At 44.7% G+C, this 13,475-nt stretch overlaps 1 long non-coding RNA gene across 1 annotated transcript; it reads right to left on the bottom strand.

Moving 5' to 3' along the window:
* Positions 1-237: 237 nt before the first annotated feature.
* Positions 238-843, bottom strand: LOC123179911 (uncharacterized). Its single transcript, XR_006490607.1, has 2 exons — positions 712-843; positions 238-597 (listed from the first exon to the last, which is right to left on the bottom strand). It is a non-coding gene; the product is annotated as an uncharacterized lncRNA (long non-coding RNA).
* Positions 844-13,475: the final 12,632 nt, after the last annotated feature.

The raw sequence follows: 13,475 nt of genomic DNA, 5'->3' as shown, positions 1-13,475 counted from the left end.
AACTAACTAAGGCCTACCCCTTGGGGGAGCCCCGCAGGTGCGCTCTCAGCAGCCGCCAAGTGTCACGTGCTGGCGCTTCCTTAGGATTTTTTTTATTTTTCTATACGTGCTTTCGGGTTTAGATGAATTAGTGCAATTGGCCGCTCTAATTTCGAGGACGACATTCAGTTAATCAACTACTCTGATCTAGCACTCTCTCATCAAACTAAAAATACAATGCAAAAACATACACATAAGTAGAGATCCATGCCATGGCATGCTAATGCTTGACATGCCTGCATTTATTTATCCATTGATAAAAACGTATTCATGAGCATGCATGGTGCAGGCATACATTCCTTCATGCCAGCAAAGCTGCCTAGCCGGTGAAGGGTGTTTCGGCAACGGTGTCAACAAAGTTGCGCACACGGTTGGGCCTCAAGTCCAGGGTGACCGGTGCCCCTGCTGGGACGACGACGATGTCGGCTTCAGGCTTGTCCTTGAGAATGATCTCCCTGGCCTCCTTGATGGACTTCCCCACCACCTCCGGCCACGACTTCGACTCCTCAACGAAGAGGCCTCCAGGGGCGGTGGCGTCCGTGGAGCTCATCTGGCACCCTACAAAACAATACACTGAGCTAGCAATAGCAAGATGTGTTTCTAATTAAGCACAATTTACCAATGCTAACTAGGTAAAGATTGATGGACAAAGGCTAGATGTGGGATACTCACGCTGTAGCTAAATGAACCTCGAGCTTATTAATTGATCGCTGGAGTTGGTTGATATCTGCATATAAATTAGTATAAGTATGCGTATTTATAGGGGAGATCCACAGATGCGGCCATGCAGCTATGAGGTATCTGCAGAGAAGAGATTGCACATCGGCACATGCATGCACCCAGGGGGCGCGTGATACACGAGGTAGGGTGCTCATTGGCCGCACTAGATTTCCTCGTGGATAACACGTACGGGCGCTACAGAAGAGGGCAGCATACCAAGCGATTCACGGGTCAATCTGTAGCAACATCTTCCTGGTGCGTACTTCTCCGTAACTTAGTTAATAACTACTTCCTCCGCCCGGAGAAACTTGTCTCTCAAATAGATATATCTAGCACCAAGTTAGTGCTAGATACATCCATTTGAGGAATAAGATTGGGACATGCTTTTTTGGACGGAGGGAGTACCAAGATGTTCTTGTATAAATGTCACACAATAAGCCGATACTATATCATCACCTTCTTGCACAGCTAGAACATTCAATCAATTCTTCAGGTGAGTCTGTGCTGCCTTGTCATACTCCGTTTTGTTTACCCATTTTTTTCCCCAGTGATTATATCATGCTTAACACTTCAATTTTCTTGATCCAAGAGTTTATCGAATAGCCTGAGTTATGTGGAGGCGAACGGCGTGAAGTACCACAGCGTGCTGGAGGCACCGTAGCCAGCAGCACAAAGACATCGTGGCTGGAGGTGGTAGGGATGTCCGCCGAGAAGGCCAAGAAGATCATCCTCAAGGACAAGCCCGACGCCAACATCGAGGTCCTCCTGGTCGACACTGTTAAAAGGGATAGAGAGGGATTGATGGAATCGTTGGAAGTTGTATTGAGCCTCACGGGCTATATTTAGGAGTAGAGACATGAAGGACAAGAAGCCTCTCCTAAAGATAAGATAGGAGACGAATTACAAATCTCTAATACACAGTAGGTAACCCGGGACTTAAGGCCCGATTATGTGCAAAGAGAGATTCCGACCTGCTACCGGATTCCGTTGTCCACACAAATTCCGTGTAGTGCGTGTCAATATAAACGCCCGGGCCCGGGTTGAGACGTACGTGCGGGCCTTCCTCCAACTCATACAAGCACCGTCATGGCGCCAGAGAAACACCGCCGACAAAACAACGTATGTGCTGCGACACCAGCTCCGGAGATCGGGACGGCTCTCCCGGCTGATCTTGATCCTGCTCGAGATCATGGTGCGGACCGACTTTGTCACACTCATCCGATGCACCACCGTCTGCAAGAACCTCCGCCGTGACATTCTAAGCCCGCCATTCATCCGCAGGGTCACCCAACAGGCGGCCCCCTCCATCCTCGCCAACCTCTCCACTTATAACAATGACTGGCGCCTCACTCTGGCCATCCAATCACAACTGCTGCACTGTCCTTCTGCCACGACCACTTGTCACCCTTCATATCACGCCGTGGCGCCAATCACAACTGCGGTACTATCCGGTGACGTCCCGTGGCGGCCTCGTCGTCCTTCGCCGCGAGTCTGAGGGCTCCTCTGGGTTGTGCGTGTACGACCCCTTGACGGGCCATCTTACCTTCCTCTCAAAACCACCTCAGATTAGAATCTGCAATGTTCAGAAATATGTCTTGCTCACCGCGGCCGATGGCATCGACTGCTCCTTCATGCTGATCTTCATCGTTTTCTACGGATCGAGCATCAATGTATACACCGCCACATCCTCCTCTAGTAGCTGGGGTGTTATCACTTCTGCAAGCAACCGAGACTACACATGCTGGTCGACCAGTAACCACAACGACCCCGTCGTCTCCGTGGCGGTGTCATCCACTGGCTAGCATACACCGGTGATCGAATCGTCACGTACGACGTGCGCACAAGGATGCCAGGACTTGTGAAGCTACCAGCTACGAATTGCATGGCAAACCAGCTCCACTTGGCAACGTCGCCGGGCAGTAACCTACAGAAACTGTTCGCTATAAACAATTTTAGGATATATGTGTGGTTACAACTCCCTCAAGTCTCAGCAGATCGTGGTGGCTGGGTACTACAAAGTATCATTGACATAGAGGAGGGACTACGGTCATTGTTCCCTCGCAGCCCTGCTGGCGACGACCCTGATGTGCAAGTTACGTTTGGGGGCTCCAGCAACAAGAGTGGCACCGTGGTGCTGCTGCAGGAACATCATAGACATGAATACGTAATTCTCGATTTGGAGACGAAGGATATGCATACTCAAATGTGGAGGTCCGCGTTGTTGGAGGTTGACCTACAATCTCGGCTACAAATCATGAAAGTCTTTTCCTAACTAATTGGCCAGTAACTAGCACATGATGCAAATGAATTTTACTATCTCGGCAGGAACATTGTTCTTTTCATTTCATAAGTCATGCAATTGTTTTTGAAATTTTAATTATTTATGAACATGCAATGAACATGGAGGATTTGCTCTGTAGAAACAAAAGCAATTTGGTGCAAAGTTTAAATTGTTGTCGCGACCCATAGAGCTTGGAGGCATAGATGCCGATGCACCTCTTCGATCGTTGTGTTTTCTTCACAATTCGGCCAGCTACTTTGCGTTGGGTAGTATTTCCTTGGTTATATCTCATTCAGGTCAACATACACGTATGCGCAGTACCGGAGGGGGGGGGGGGGGGGTGCACTACATCGACCACTAAATACTGACATACGATGTGGGCACGAGAACAACAGGATTGGTGATGCTACCATCCACAAAATGCAATGGAGGCAAAGCTCAATTGCCTGCGCACCAGAGAGGAACCTACTTAAACTTCTTGCAATAGACGGGTTCATGATATCCATGTGGCGTCAACTCCCTACTACACTAGCATGTTGTGATGGTGTTTGGGCGTTTGAAAGTGTAAGTGAGTATTAAAGACAAATGGGTTAAGGGACTAATGTGTTTGTGAGTGTATACAAGAGAAAATTCCCTGAAGATTTGATTTAACCGCCGTAGACGACCCCTAAAAAAGTGAGGAAAAACCCAAACACCCAAGGCCGAAGTGATTGAGAATCAATGAAGAGTGTGTCATGTATGATCTGCACTTATTATCTTTGAAGACATGTGATCTTCCAGATGGTTATGCGCCATGTTCTGAGCATCCAAGAAGAACTTGTGGGGTGTCATAGAACGAGTCTGTGAAGGTTTTGGAATTCTACCTTGAAGACTTCTTATTTCAATTTTTATAATTTTTTCAGAAATTTCATTTTTCTTTTTTCTATTTCATTTATTTTACCTTCTCAACTGTGCATTTTTTTTCAAATTTGAATTATTTTATCAAATTCGTTGAAGTGTTTAAAATTTGTTAATGTTTTCTAATCCGTGCACATTTTCCATATTGGTGAACTTTTTTTCCAGTCCATGAACTTTAGTCAAATCTTTGAACATTTTTGAAATCAGTGAGCTTTGTTTCTCAAAAGTGTGAACTATTTTCAAATCCGTGCAATATTTCAAAATCTTTGAATTTTTATTCAAATCCATTGGGTCTTTCTCAAATTCATGAAATTTCTTTCAAATCTGTGAATTTTTTTAAAATTTGTGAGCATTTTTCTAAATAAATGAACTTTGTTCAAAATTGCAAAAACAAATATGAAGTTTGGTCAGTTGCGTGAACGTTTTTCAAAATCCATCAATGTTTTCCAATTGCGTATACTTCTATTCAAATCTGTGAACTTTTTCTCAATTTTATGATACTTTTTCTTTTTTTCATGAACTTTTAGAATTTTTTGAATTTTTGGAAGTTTTTTTAACCTCGTAATCTTTTTTCCCAAATTTTATGACTTTTTATTTTAATTCATGAACATTTTCTATGCCATGAACTTTTGTCAAATTTGTGAACCTTTTTGAAACTCGTGATTTAAAAAAATATTTTTGGTTTTTTTCTAGTGTTTGAGCATTCCCAAAGGTTAAGGGTCACTGGTCAACCAATCAAACCAGGCGAGCGAGCTAGTTAGTTTTGCCGGTCCATAGCACGTGCGTGTGAGCGCCAGTTGGGGTTGCTGGCAGCACAAACACCGTATAGGAGATCACGCACGGAAGTTGACCGTTACCATGGAGAGTTGCCCATTGACTTTTTATGAGAACGAAAAATCTCACATAAATGAAAAACATTAAGTTTTCGGAAAAGATCAACAAATTTTTGAAAAGTTCATGAAATTTGAAAAAAAAATCACAATATTTGACAAAAGTTTATGAATTTCGAAACTGTTCCAGACTTGGAAATTTCAGATTTTTAAAAAGTTTTCCAAATTGAAAATATGTTCACGAATTTGAAAAAAAACAAAAAGATTTGTAAAAAATCATAATTTGAAAAAAAGTTCATCAATCCAAGAAAAAGTTCATCAATTCAAGAAAAGGTTCATGGATTTGAAAAAAGTTCAAAAAAATCTGGAAAATGCAACTTAAAAAAAATAAGAAAATTGTTGAAAACTACAAGAATTTGACAATAACGAAATATGACAAAAGAAATAAAGAAAGAAAAATAAAAATAAAAACGAAAAATAGAAAAAGTTAAAGAAAACAAAAACTAAAAAATCAAAACGAAATGAGAAAATTGGCTTATTTCTTAGCAATCTGTCAAAACAGAAGAAAACTCCCCCAGAAAATCTGTCAAAACAATCATGGGAAGGTTTCAAAAGCCTGAAAAAAAAGACCTACATGGGCTGGCCCAGTTAGATACACACTGTTGTCGAGGGGTTTGCGCCGGTTTACAGAAAGCACTCTAACTGGCACTTAAGGCGTGAAATAGGAGTTGGGGAGTTTTGTGGGGAGCTCCTGTTCGGCGCTGTAGGCGCCCGAACGAGAAAGTGGCGCCTACAGCGCGCCCTCTGTGGGCCGTTTCTACGGTCGACCCGGGAACAGTTTCGTTCCCAAAAAAAAACACCTGAAAAATTGGCAGAACTGGGTATCGATCTCACGCTGCACTTGCATGTAATTGCTTAGCTTAACCACTACAGCTTAGAGCGCTAGTGAACAAAAACCAATGCGAACTGGTTTAGAACTAATGAGCCCGTGCTATTTATTACTCAGCAGCTATACCATTGAGATTTTTGAGTTATTTGAAAATTATATGGAAAATATCAATTATTCTAATAAAAACAGTTTGTTAAATTTTGAAAACAGTTCACGAATTACAAAAAAGTTCATTGATTTGATAAAAAGTTCATCGGATTTGAAAAAGTTCACCGGTTTTGTAAAACAGTTCATCCATATGGGAAAAAAGTTCACAGGTTTTGAAAAAAAGTTCGTTGATGCTAAAAAAATCTCAATTTTGAACAAAAAGTTCATCGAAGTGCACAACATACAAAAAACCGGTCCAGAAAAAACGCACAACAGGAAAGAAAAAAAAACCACCTGGCAAACTATAAAAGATGCAAAGGAAGGTAATTGCCATGACTTCTTGTCTTTCCCCGGTTGGCTAGTGCGTGTGCAACTTACACTACAGGTTGCGGGTTCAAATCCCACCCGCACCCATTCTTTGCGCATTAAACCAGAATAAAAACGTGTGAGATGGGCTGGCCCAGTGCGGGAGCACTGCAGGCGCCCGTTAGCGAAAATGCACTGTAACCGGCGCCTGCAGCGCCAAATAGGGTTTGCCGTTTTGTAACCTACAAGCATGAAGTCCGCCAGGACCAAACTATAAACGTTGCCACCAAGCAGTCGGAAGTTTTTTGTCTCAACAAAAAACAGAGTCGGAAGTTACATTTTCGATTCCACCCAGATACTGTACGAGGAACCTAACACATCCATAAGATATTTGTACAGAAAAAAAAAACACCTCTATCGTCCCTAGCTGATGAATACTTTGAGTATGCTAACTAGACAATGCAATTTCGAGGCCTCTTCCCAGAAATTGCACTTTAAAAACTACAACGCGTCTTGGTTGTGATGATGTCTTGCTCTTTCATCCATTGTTGAGAGACACTGCGAAGTCTTTGCTTAGCTGGTACTCCTACCCTTAAAAAAGTATAGTCAATTGCAAACTAGGCCTAACTAGACAATCTAGTTTGAACAACTCTAGTGCTCTTCTGACAAATTGCAATTTAAAAAGTACAACTAGCCTTGGTTGTGACGATGTCTTGGCCTTTCATCCACTTGTGGAGAGATAGTCCGAAATGTTTGCTTAGTTGGTACGTACTCTTTAAAAAATGCCGCCAATTGCAGACTAAACGATGAGTATGATCGAACGAGTCAAGAACAGTATAGCCAGTCAACAGCCTGACGTGTACATTACTGTATGTAGACCTTGTAAATTAATTAAGTAGGGTGCCGTATCGTATATGTGCTCGCAAGATGTCAAAGTATAGAGGATGACGTGCAATATAATTTCATATCTGTCATGGGCCTCAACTGGTGTGACTGGTGTCTGGGGTTCCTTTTTTTTCTTTACATGGCACAGTAATTGACATCTCTGGTTCTTTAGTAATTATGTGCTATATTTGCATAATTGGACAAGATAAGGTTGATCTCAAGCTGGTTCGATGGAAATATATAATTATTTAAACATTTGTATGTTGGGATAATTTGCCAGGTGATCAAGGAGGTCCGCCTCATCGTCGGCTTCGTGGCTGGCATCAAGTCGATCACGCTGGCATCCATTGCCGTCCTGGAGCGCTTGCTCAACCTCTACACGGAGCCCGCAATGAAACATTCTCCGGCTACTACTGGAAGAAAGTCAGATTGCACAAGAATATACCGTCGTCGAAGTCATTGGAAGCTAGCCACTTCCCTCTTTTTTCTGATGGCCGCGCGCTTACGTGGGTACTCATTGTCCTAAAGTAGGCAAGACAGTTAATTTGCTGGGATACGCCAATTGCATGTGCCATACAAGGCCAGCAACAAATCTGCATGCAGCGGTCAAATCAATGGAGGCTCACATAATTGATTTCCAACGGTAAACTAATATCAGGGGTAGTATTGTCCCAAACGCTCCAAAAATTGCTGCCTGGGTCACGGAGCTGGAAATAATGCACCTTAGATAAAGGAACGGAGTGAGTACATAAGAAAACAATATTATTGCAACAAGCACTACTAGTCAAGTCTTTCAAACTAGTAAATTGCAGACTAAACGATCAGTATGATCGAACGAATCAAGAACAGTAGCCAGTCAACAGCCTGACGTGTGCATTACTGTACGTAAAGATTAATTAATTTTGGGTGCCGTATCGTATCTGCCCTCGCAATATGTCAAAGTACAGGATGGCGTGTAATATAATTTCATATCTGTCATGGGCCTCAACTATTGTGACTGGTGTTTGGGGTTCCTTTTTCTTTTTACATGGCACAGACATATCTGGTTCTTTAGTAATTATGTGCTATATTTGCACAATTGGACAAGATAAGGTTGATCTCAAGCTGGTTCGATGGAAATATATAATTATTTAAACATTTGTATGTTGGGATAATTTGGGAAGATCCAGAGTAGGACCTTAGCTATAGCTAATTCATCCAACAAAGAACAATTATGTGCTCGGCAGCATCACCTAGTGTGTGATCAAGGAGGTCCGCCTCATCGTCGGCTTCGTCGTTGGCATCAAGTTGATCACGCTGGCGTCCATTGCTGTCCTGGAGGGCTTGCTCAACTTCTACACGGAGCCCACAATAATGAAACATTCTCTGGCTATTACTGGAAGAAGGTCAGATTGAACAAGAACATACCGTCGTAGGAGTCATCGGAAGCTAGCCATTCATAGTCGTATCCAAGATCATAGGCCATGTCTTTGTTCTCCTCAATTGAATCCCAATTAGGTGCTGGATGCAAGTCTAGATCAACCTTTTTTTTTGTTGGCATGCACTGAAAGAAGGGGAAATGTAAAAAACCAGGGGGAGTTGACTCATTTTGTACACAAAAAGCATAATTTAAAATCTTCATTGTGTTGGCGCCAAGCCACTTCCCTCCTTTTTTCTGATGGCCGCGCACGTACGTGGGTACTCATTTTCGTAAAGGAGGCAAGACAAATTATTTGCATCCCTGATTTTGCTGGGATAGGCCGATTGCATGTGCCATAAAAGGCCGCCAGCAAAACTGCATGCAGCGGCCAAATCAATGGAGGCTCACATAATTGATTTCCATCCGTAAACTAATATCAGGGGTAGTAGTATTGTGGCAAACGCTCAAAAATTACTGCCTTGGTCACCGAGCTGAAAATAATGCACCTAAGATAAAGGAACGGAGTGAGTACATAAGAAAACAATATTATTGCAACAAGCACTACTAGTCAAGTCTTTCAAACTAGTAAATGCAGACTCATCATGCATTACATTGTTGACCGAACCAGGCTAGCAATTAGCTAACTGTAGACTTCTTTTTACCACAACAATTTGTTAATTTAGTTACTTCTATAAAATAGGAATTCTTCATATATCATTTGGACACCGATTTTTGGCTCTATGATGTGTACGATGTTATTGTGTACAAGTTTGCAAGCTTTGTTGTAGTATAAATATGAATCTAACAGACAAGTTACTGTTTTGAAAATGAGGAAAGGACCAGGGGCATTAGTGTGGCCGATCAGGCTGACCAGGCAATACAATTCCGAACAACTATTGGCATCTTCTACGAAGAGTAAAATGCACTGGCGGTCATTGAACTTGTGCCCATAGCTCACTTTGGTCACTGTACATAAGAATACGATCAATACGGTCACTATACATGACTTCTGGTTATTATACGGTCACTATCTCATCGTATAGATTCGTATATTATCCAGTTGACCGGTCAAATAGTACAAGTGGCACCTCGTCAGCTCATTTTCTTGTTTTGTCTATGCATGTCCCACTTTGTCATGGGTGAAACAAATAATTAAAGAAACTAAAATTCTGCACATGCAGGCTCTAGCTGCCGCGGCAACGCCTTTGCCAGTTGAGCGCAGGACATTTTTGTGTCAAACAAATAGATTGACGCTTTATTATATATACATTTCATACGATGCACACCGAGCACACGCGCACGCATGGACGGCGAGTATGTTTTGATGGACGTACGTGATATGTACGGACGGCCAGGCCTCTCGGCAGCGACGCATCCATGCAGCCACTCTCCATGAGAAGCACATATAGTCAGTCATGCGTGTATCGATAGGCTGCGGGTTAGATCAAGATTCAAATGGTCCGGTCCGTTCTGGAACTGTTACTGAACCTGTGAACCTGCTGCAAAATCCCAGGGCCACGGTTCAGACCGCACCTCGTCTAAGAGGGCAACGGGTAAACCTAAGGTTCGACCCTACTTCTCTGTATACTGAGTGCAGACGGGGGCGCCTATAGGCGAGATGCCCAGTGCTGAACGTACACGTCGTGTTCATGGCTCCACGACAGCAGCATGACCTCCATTCCCGGCTCCGTCGTGCCTCGAGCAGCTGTCGTGCAACACAAGCTACAGGGTGAGCGCCAGCGGGACGAGCGCTCGCTCCAGAGGTCACGGACGGCCGGCGTGGTGGTGGTTGTGGCCGTGGTGCTCCGGACGACAGCGAGACATACGTGCAGCTGGAGCAGAGGCATGAGTTGCAGGGCGGGCGTCAGACGTGGCGAGCTGATACGGACGTGCAGCCGCCGCGGCGACGCGAGCTACAGGGCGTGCGTGGGCGCGGCGAGAAGTACAGCCGGCGCGCGTGCATGCACTTGGCTGGCATCGGCTACGACCGCAGGAAACGGTTCGACCCTAGGGTCGAAAGGTTCTGTCGCTGGCGCGTGTGTGGTGCGTGTCATGCGTGCTCTGTGCTTATGTGTACGTGCGTGTTGTGTGCCTGCGTCGTATATGTAATGAAGTGGTCTCTTTACATATGCGCTCACTTGGCTAGTGTGCATCGGTTGCACCGGGAGGTCCCATGCGCATAATTTTATTTTTTCTGTCATCCACTAACAGTTGGGACCCATGTAGCCAGAGATAGAGCTGAGGAGACACCGCTGTTTGATCGGTCAACTAGATCAAATACGAAGCAATACGGTGAGATAGTGACCGTGTATTCACTAAAAAACATGTATAGTAACCGTATTGACCGTATTCTTGTGTACAATGATCAAAGCGAGCTATCAACACAAGTTCAATGACTGACAGTGCATTTTACTCTTCTAGGAACTTACCCATTTAAAAAGTACAACTCTGTACATGGTTGCCAACTTGCGAGGAAGTCTCGTTCTTTCATCCGTTGGTAGAGGCATACTCCAAAGTATTTGGTTAACTAGTACTATATTTAAAAAAGTGTAGCCAACTGCACAACAAGACAATTAATATGATCCATCGAACCAAGCACGACAACCTGCCAAAAACCATGACTAGCCTTTTTGTTCGAGAAACTTCTAATTTATTCATTTTCAATCATAACAGTACAAAAAATAATTGAGGTAATAAAAATTACAGCCATGTCCGTGGACCACCTAGCGACGACTATAAGCTCTGAAGCGAGCCGAAGGCGGGCCGCCGTCATCATCCCTCCCTCACTGGAGCTGGCCAAACCTTGTTGTAGTAGACAGCCGAGAAGTCGTCGTCCCAAGGCCCCATAAGACCAGCGTACCAGAGTAGCAACCATCACCGATGAAGAAAGTCGTAGATCAGAAGAATCAAACCTGTAAACACCTAACGTGTACTACTATATAAACCATGAGCGACAAATTAAGAGCAACTCTAGCAGACCCCGCATCCCGCCCCGACCAGCAAAATAACCGCCAAAATGCGGGTCGGGGCGAAAAAACCAGCCCGAGCAGACCCCGCATCCCGCCCCGGCCCGCAAAAAATTTTAGGGGGCGCGGCAAAATCCAAACCCCAACCAGGGAATACGCGGGTTTCCCCCTCGCGGCTGCGGTGCCTTGCATATAAGCGGAAGCGGTTGGTGGGGGGACATTTTAGCCCGCGCTTTCTCCACCAACCACCTTTCCTCCCCCCCCCCCTCGCGCCGCCGCCGAGCCGCCGCCCAAGATTCCGGCGAAAGCAGCTGGCAGGAGCACGCAGAAAGGCCGCCACACGCACTAGGCCTCCCCTCCCCCGTGCGTCGGCAGGCCGCTGGATTCGCGGATCTGCGACACTTCATCGCGGGTCGCCGGATTTGGCTTTTCCGGCCGCCGGATTCGCGGATCTGCGGCACTTCATCGCGGGTCGCCGGATTTGGCTTTTCCGGCCGCCGGTTGCTGCGCCAAGCGATGGAGTGGTCGGGGAGCCTCTCCTGCAGCCCCGGCAAGGGCGCATCGCCGCATGCAGGTACGGGTTCGTCCGCCCGCCGCCGCCGACGGTTTGTGGGCATGGATTCGTCCGGCCGTCCACCGGGCTCGGCGCTCGCGCAGCGTCTTTGTGGCTTGCCGATGCCGCTCATACAGTGCGACGACTGCCCGCGGAAAGTGCTGCGCCGATGCACCCCGGATAGGTGTTCTTCAAATGCGAAAACCACAAGGTACGTGCATTTGCGGCAGCTAATTTGATAGTTCATTCTTTAGTTCAATTGCGGTAGCTCACTTCGTACTTGCCGATTCTTTTGTGTAGGAAGATGGATGCTCATTTTGATTTTGGGAAGGCCAATACATTGATTTATTGATAGAAAGAAATTTAATAGATGTTGGTGCACTCCTTAATACAATCGAAAGCAATGATGCGGCTGCATGTGCAACTAGAGGGGAAGCAACATCTACTTCTTTCGAACAAAAGATGAAGAAAGGAGAATGCAAAATCAAGAATCCGCATATAAACAATGAATGCATGGAGAAGATATTAGTCCAACTTGTGGGAGCAGTTATGGAAGTTGGAAATCTTCTAGAATGCATACTTGTGGTTTTTGTTTTCTTTGGTCTTGCTATTCTAGCCAAGATTTGGTGATGTCTTTTGTATCCAATGTTATTGAAAAAGCAAAGAAATGCATTATGTTAGATCAAATTAAAGTGCAAATTTAAGTTTTGCGGGCCGGGACGAGCTGCGACAGATCAGAGGCCGCAAAGCCGACCCGTAAAAAAGCATATTCCAGGTATATCCTTTTTACGGGTCCATTATGTGGGGTCTGTAACTGCAGCCGTCCATGCCGGTCCGCAAAAGCGTTTTTCGGTGAACTGCAAACACGTTTTGCGGGCCGGGAGGATGCGGGGTCTGCTAGAGTTGCCCTAAGTTGGGTGCCACCTTGCTAGATGTCAAAACTAGATCATGACACACACTTCTAATTCCGTATTTATCTGTCATGGGACATATGCTACGATGTGGATGGGAGCAGGTCGCTCTAACATTTCTTTATCTATATAAACGAGTTATTTGAACATATATATGTCAGGATAATTTCAAGGAGACCCAAAATATAATAATAGCTAGGTAATCTAAGATTCTAACGTGTAAGCATAATGAATGAAGATTTTCCATACATAACCAATAATATAACAATGATTCCACATAAAGAAAGTAACTGTCATTGCAAAATGTAACAAGCATATACTACTAAGGTAGGATAATTAGCCAATATAACTTCTACTCAAGTCTTTCGAGATACTAGATGCCGACTCAGTGCATCTCTAGCAGACCCCTTAAAACACACAAAACTGTAAAATAACCGCCAATTTATAGTTTTAGGTGAAAAAACCGACCGGGATAGAACCGTAGACGACTTCGACCCGTAATTTTTTTTAAAGGGTGCTGAAAACGTCCGGGCCAAACCAGTGGAAATAAGGATTTTGGAGACAACCCACGGCGCCCTGTATACGCGAAAGACCGTTGGCGAAAATCTAACTGCCATCGGAACCTTCATGAATCGCTCCGGTCCGCCCGTCC

The sequence above is a fragment of the Triticum aestivum genome, chromosome 1D (genome assembly GCF_018294505.1).
Source record: "Triticum aestivum cultivar Chinese Spring chromosome 1D, IWGSC CS RefSeq v2.1, whole genome shotgun sequence".
NCBI lineage: Eukaryota > Viridiplantae > Streptophyta > Magnoliopsida > Poales > Poaceae > Triticum > Triticum aestivum.
This window is presented reverse-complemented; position numbering and strand designations above follow the sequence as displayed.